Below are 6,703 nucleotides of genomic sequence, written 5' to 3'. Positions count from 1 at the left end.
ACTTAGTGGTGAGGAGACATTTGCCACAGTCAAGCAATCCTAATTTGGCTCTGCACCTATGATAGCCACAGGGAGTATTGCCTTTACTTCATTAGTCAAGATTCTTGCATCATCCATTTAAGAGACACTGTGCAGAATGTTTTGATCTTTCAATGTGCATTCATTTTAAAAACCTATTAAACTATTAAATAAATGAGAAAAAAAGAGTTCTATCACATCAACGTTTATATGGTTTATATAATTGTAGGTCTAGTAAATGCTAACTATATCAGTTGGGTCAGGCTCTGCCATACAGGGCGCTAACATGTCTCGCTGCCATCTTTCTGCTACGGAAACCCGAAGGAGACAGTCACCCGATCAAAAATTTTACTTTGTAACTTCAGGGAGTACTAGAAGTAGTTTGTGATGACATTTTGCTTCCACCTCTGCTAAAGAAATTTGAGGTAGGCTTGCAAACTGTGGTCTTTCTGAGGCACCGTAGTGCGCGATGCTTCAAATGCACGCGTTTCGATCTTAGGTACTGTATGCATTATAATAGTTCACCACTAGATGGCAACACACTGTCTCTAAGAAATTAGGCAAACGTTGCAAATGTTCACATGATTCTCATTCATTGCATGGACAAGAACGTTTAAACATTTGACTGGGACTGTATGTATTTAAAAAAAAAAAAAAATCAATAATCATGCATGCTACTCTGCCTGTATAAGAAATTCAGTGGTGACGATTTCAGATGTTGTTTTATCTAGTCTCTTGGTTTAAACGGGTATCATATAAACTCACTAATCATCAATAATGTGATTTACATTAGTTGGTTAAAGAGTGAATTACAAAACAAATGTCGCACTAAATGAAATGGATCCATAAGTATGAAAAGCAAGCGGCAGTGCACTGAGACAGAATTTATTTGTATTTTATTTTATGGGGGGGGGGGTGATGGCCTCAGTGAACACACAACCAGCTCTGTTGAACATGACATGGAAATAAAAGACAGCTTTCTGCACCATTTGCTGAAAATAATGATTGTGGAGACAAAATCAGATTCAAAGGTCACTTCCCTTTTCCATGTTGTTATACAGCAGAGCTATTTAGAGATCAAGATTACATTAATAAATCCTTATTGGAAAAGGTTGGCTGGGATAATGATCATGAAAAAAAAAGTGTGCCAAGTATGTGCTGTCCTTTTTGTTAAAGTGATTGAAGGGTACAATAAAACGATTGCAGGGGGATAACTCCTGCATTGGATGGAGTCCTTGACAACAGTGTCTTGTGAGTTCAGATTTATGGGACTTATCGGTAAGGCCTGCAGATGGCAAGGTCTGTCAATAAGTTGAACCCAGTGAACACAGCAGCCTCTTCTCAATGGCTTCCCCATGTCTTTTGATGACAGTTTCTTGGAATAAGGATTTTGCAAGGCAAATGTTGTGTCACCTTGGGTTTACAAGATAACAGAATCATGCTGCCATCCATGTATACCATGTGACAGAGAATATTTTGTAAACCCAGTATTAGGAAGATAGGATCAAATAGCTGTTTACAGTTTTGAGCCATCTGAACACAGCACCGATAGAAATTGTATTTCCTATTTTCACATTCTAAATTCAAGTTCTGGAATTGTAGACTAATTAAGACTTATTGATTTGACACTGCCCCCAATAAAAAGACCGGTTTCAGACTGTTAATTTTCAAATTGATTTCTTCTTTTGGGCACAGTCAATTAACTACTTAATTTTTACACATTTAATTCCATTACGAGGCTTCAGAGTTGATTTGTTAAAAAATGAATAAAGCGCCTGACTCGACTTTATGGGTTTGTGTGGTGTGTGTGTGTGTGTGCGCGCGTGCGTGTGTGCGTGTGTGTGTGTTGGGGGTCCGGTCCACCTGCCCCCAACTCCCAACTGCAAAACCTCACAAAAAATGGAACAAGACTTTTTTTGCATAGAGAATATTAAAACTGCCCTGAATTTCACATATTGTTTTTACATCTATTGCATCCATGAAGTCACAGGTAGGTAAATAGCCCCAATTTATCAACTTTGCACATGTGCTTGTATTTATTTCATCACCAAAATCTGAATTTGTTAAAAAAATGCTATTGGTAAAACATGGTGGAACATTAAATTATGTAAAATGTGTACGAGAAATGTATTACTTGCGAACATCCAAACGTTTACGTTGCTGCATACTTTATAGGTTAACATTAATTTTGTTTAAAAATCAACCTTGTTGCAATGGCCAATTTTGTAGGTGTACAACAGACCAAATTAAGTGAAATAATTCGCTTTTGCACGACGGGAATTACTGAATTGAAAATATTAGAATACAATCTGTTGGTTCTCCTGCAGGCTGTGCTGTGCCCGCGCACTTCTGCGCGCGACACGGCTCCGTCATGAGCGCGCTGAAGCAGCAGAGGAGAACGCTCACAGCGGGAGAAGCCACTCGGTGAGCAGTTGCTGTGCATTACAGTTACACCGGTGTGGATGGTAATCATAAGTACGACGGAGTTATTCCCTGGGATATTCCGCTGCATATATAGGTAAGTCCCCCCATGTCTTTCTTAGATGATGTATGCGAAGTTCGGAACATGCACGTAAACGTGCGGTGAGGATGAATGAGGAGCAACGCGGATTTCTGCAACCAGTGATGCGATATACAGTATTAAATGAATACCTATCATGTGCTGGATACGAAAAAATGACCAAGAGCATGATGCACCTCGATACTGTAAATGAAGTCCTGCAGCAGTGTGTGTCCTGAATAAAAAGGTGGTGGAGGAAGGAAGAGCGGATGAGAGGTGATTGCTGATGATTGGTGAGCTGAGCATGGAGCTTCAGTCTCAGTCGCGTGGGACTGTCCGGGCTCAGATAGCGTCTCCGTGTTTTTTGTTTTCATATTACTACTAACCTAAGCCCTGTGGAATGTTAAGAACTATAGCCACACGTGTAGGAGCGCTCAGCTTGAGAGTATTCCACAGAAGCAGGTGTATGTTGAATACGCGAGTACAAACCGTCAGCGACTTGAATATCAATGGTTTTGGTTGCATTTGCTTGAAAAAAGTACAAACGTATACTGTGTCCTTGATATTAATTAGTTTCCATACTCAACCTTCAGATATAGAGAGAACTCATAGTGATCATTGTGATTCCTGCAGGATTGTATATAGCTGCAGAGAAGCATATGGAAGCAACAACTGGGGCTGGTCTAAAATGTCCCATGGATCTCCATCATGAAGGTTACCACCAGTCATTATAGGGCTGCTTTGGCGGGGTTGAGAATATTTACAGTCGAGTTTCTGCAAAAGCCATCAGGATGCATGAGACCAATTTCTGATGTGACCAAAGTGGTTATTTAGTTTACAGCCTGGCTTCTCTGATTACAACATACATCACACGCACATGCAAGCGAGCGTGCACACACACTCGCACACAATAACACACGCACACACATACCTGTGTACACACATCTGCTGCTTTGTGTATTAAGCGGCATCTTCTCACCTTTCAGCTGGCAGAGAGCCAAACTACTGCACAGCTGTATTGCTGCCTGGTGGGCCTGTGTTTACAGCTCCTCCTCATTTCGCGCCCTATCACCTCCTCCTCTTCCACCCTCTCACCTCATCCTTGCACCTCCTTTATCACACTGCTCTTGCTTTCAACAGTTTTGCATAGTCTGGGTTGTAGATCAGCCCGGCTCACTGTAGACTTGTGTCCTTGCAGTAGCCTACATAATATTTCTAGCACGTAACCAAAACAGAGCTTGCAGGTGTTTATCATTCTGTCGAATTAATTTTTAACCACATTTGGTCTTCTTGGAAGATTTAGTTTATTGCTGTTTGACATATGGAGAAATGAGCACAGAAGTGATTGTCCCAAAATAATGCACCATTATATTTGGTTTAAAAAATGCATAGATTGCCTGGACTGGTTTTAATAGAATACAGTTCATCTCTTTATTGAGCAGAAATGCTTACATTTTGTTGTGTAGAGTGTGTGGACAGTGACGCCTCAAGTGTGGGATCAAGTTTTTTTACCATTGATTATCAAAATTAATTATCAATGAAGTTGATAATGGTTAGCTGTTGACTAATTGTTTCATCTCCTCCAAATTTAGACAATGTAGTGGAGAAAGAGGTCGCGCAGAACCTTTTTTGTTGTTTTTGACTGGTCATATTCCTTACTTCTGGGCAAAGAACCCATCCAGGCATACATTTTTGACTGATCTTGTTCGGGCATTAGAGAGAAGCTAGAGTCTATCCCACCAAGACGAAACTGTTCACCCTTAAAACTGCTGGGCAAAACAACCCAGGAGGTTGGGTCAAATTGAGCACACTGCATGGGTCGGTCCAATTTTTAACCCAAACTGGGTTGTTTTTACCACAGCATTTTCAAGGGTATATAGTTTGTGCTCGCTTGCATTAGACGTTAATATAAATGAAATTCCACTTATTTAAATAACGCTGCATATGGAAAATATTTATCCATCCATCCATCCATCCATTTTCTGTACTGCTTTGTCCCCACGGGGGGTCGCGGGCGTGCTGGAGCCTATCCGAGTCGTCATCAGGCATTAGGCGGGGGACACCCTGAACCGGTTGCCAGCCAATTGCAGGCCACCCCCTAACCCTAACCTTAACCTTAACAACCATCTGTACTCGCACTCACACCCACGGGCAATTTGGAGCGCTCAATCAGCCTACTATGCATATTTTTGGGATGTGGGAGAAAACCGGAGTGCCCGGAGAAAACCCATGCAGGTGCGGGGAGAACATGCAAACTCCACACAGGGAGAGCCGGAGGTGGAATCGAACCCGCACCCTCTAAACTGTGAGGCGGACATATTAACCAGTGCATTACTGTGCTGCCCTAGGAAAATATTTAAATTTGAAAAATATCCAAGATATACGGTACAGATAATGGATGCATGGATGGATGGATGGATGGATGGATGGATGGATATACTATATGGAACATTTTCAGAGATCACCAACGTGAAGCCCGCGGGCAGCAGTAGCCCGTAGCATTGTTCTAAAAGTAGCTCGTCTGTGATAGAACATTGTGATTTTCTTGGAATGATGTAAAAATAAACATTTAAAAATGCAAACTCTTGCAGAGATGTATGAACAAAGAGAGTGCATATATTTCTCTGTTTTCTAATTATTGTGAGGCATCGGTAACATGACGACCAGTGTCTGAAAATGCATATTGTAGCACATAATGTTGTTAAAAGTAATTTGAGCTGATTAATTTCAGATGCCTATCAAATTGATAGCCCTCAGCAGTAATCAGTATATAAGAAGTAGGTCTTCTTAAAAAGGTTGGTGACCCCTGTTCCAGACATTCCAAAAATATTATAATACAATATATATATACACAACCGGTTCAGGGTGTCCCCCGCCTACTGCCCGATGACGGCTGGGATAGGCTCCAGCACGCCCGCGACCCCCGTGGGGACTAAGCGGTTCAGAAAATGGATGGATGAATATACGGATATATATACGATATATAATGTTGTCTATAATGTTGCTCATTTTGTCATTTTATTGAAGTGAGGGCAGCTCAAGTGTTTAGTAGGCATGCCTCACAATTCTGAGGTTTGTAACTCTGCTCCAGCCTTTATGTACGTATGTTGTAGGCATGTCTTCCTTGTACTTTCCGAACTTTCTGGTATCCGGGTCTTTGGGTTTCCCCTGCATTCCAGTAACATGCTTGTTCGGTTGATTGAAGAAGTTTAATTGACCAGAGTTTGAATACGAGTGTGCCCTGTGATTGGCTGGTGGACCAGTCCAGTTTGTGCCAGCTGAGAGGCCCCTGGTCACCCTTGGCTCGAAAGAGTACAGGTGGTATATGAAATGGATGAATCAACTCATTAAAACATATCGCTGATGATTATGCACTGCCGAATATTGTCAGTCCTTTCCCCCATCTTAGCATCTCTCCAACTGTTTTTAAAAACGTATAACACAAAGGGTAGGTAGATGTTCATATAAATGCCTGGCAATATAAATGGTAAGTCTGAAAAGTACATTTCACTCAATACTATCCTTACTTGCTTTGCCATGGATTCCCCCACAAAAAAAAAAGCTTTCTATGTTTGTATGAGTTTGGTGAAACAAAGTACAGATCGTGGGATCATTGCAAATGATCTGTAGTCAAATAACACTATGTTAAAAATAAAAGCTGCAACAGACATTTTATTTGACAACAAATTTATTAAATCAGGTACAAGTACATTTATATGTGGTTTTGGATTGTCTTATTGCCGTCGGTGGGTAAGTGTGCCAAAGGCTCCAATGTGCTCGTTGTGAGTGCAGACTTGACTATTGAATTTGCTTAAAGACATTTCTTGAAAAATATCATTTTAGAAAGCTGTTTGGCAGCAATTTTAATGAGGTAAAGCCAGCATATTTTTCCTTCATCGTGGTTGGAGCATCTGAGCCTGATGTCTTATCAACTAGTCATTCGACAGCCATTACTGAACACACAAAATTAATCCATTTTACTTCACACTGTATTTGCACGACATAATCAAATATTTTTTCACGAGATTAAATTCTGCTGTTACAAATTTAATAATGATCAGTTTTGATTGACACTATCAGCTAGGACTATAAATTAACATTACATTACATTACATTACTGACAACAAATTGTCGAAACTGTTTGAAGTAATAAACTCATCTGTCACCCATGCAGCTAATTTGGTA

At 40.6% G+C, this 6,703-nt stretch overlaps 1 protein-coding gene across 8 annotated transcripts in view; it reads left to right on the top strand.

The window, feature by feature from the left end:
* Positions 1-2,429: 2,429 nt before the first annotated feature.
* Positions 2,430-6,703, top strand: part of fat3a (FAT atypical cadherin 3a) — a 173,107-nt gene continuing 168,833 nt past the window's right edge. For all 8 annotated transcript variants that reach the window (XM_037268356.1, XM_037268362.1, XM_037268359.1 and 5 more), the window contains exon 1: positions 2,430-2,536. The gene's annotated coding sequence lies outside the window, so the exon portion shown is untranslated. The remainder of the gene's footprint in view (positions 2,537-6,703) is intronic.

This window comes from Syngnathus acus, chromosome 13, assembly GCF_901709675.1.
Source record: "Syngnathus acus chromosome 13, fSynAcu1.2, whole genome shotgun sequence".
NCBI classification, from domain to species: domain Eukaryota; kingdom Metazoa; phylum Chordata; class Actinopteri; order Syngnathiformes; family Syngnathidae; genus Syngnathus; species Syngnathus acus.
Note: the sequence above shows the minus strand (reverse complement) of the source record. Positions and strands in the feature narration are given on the sequence as shown.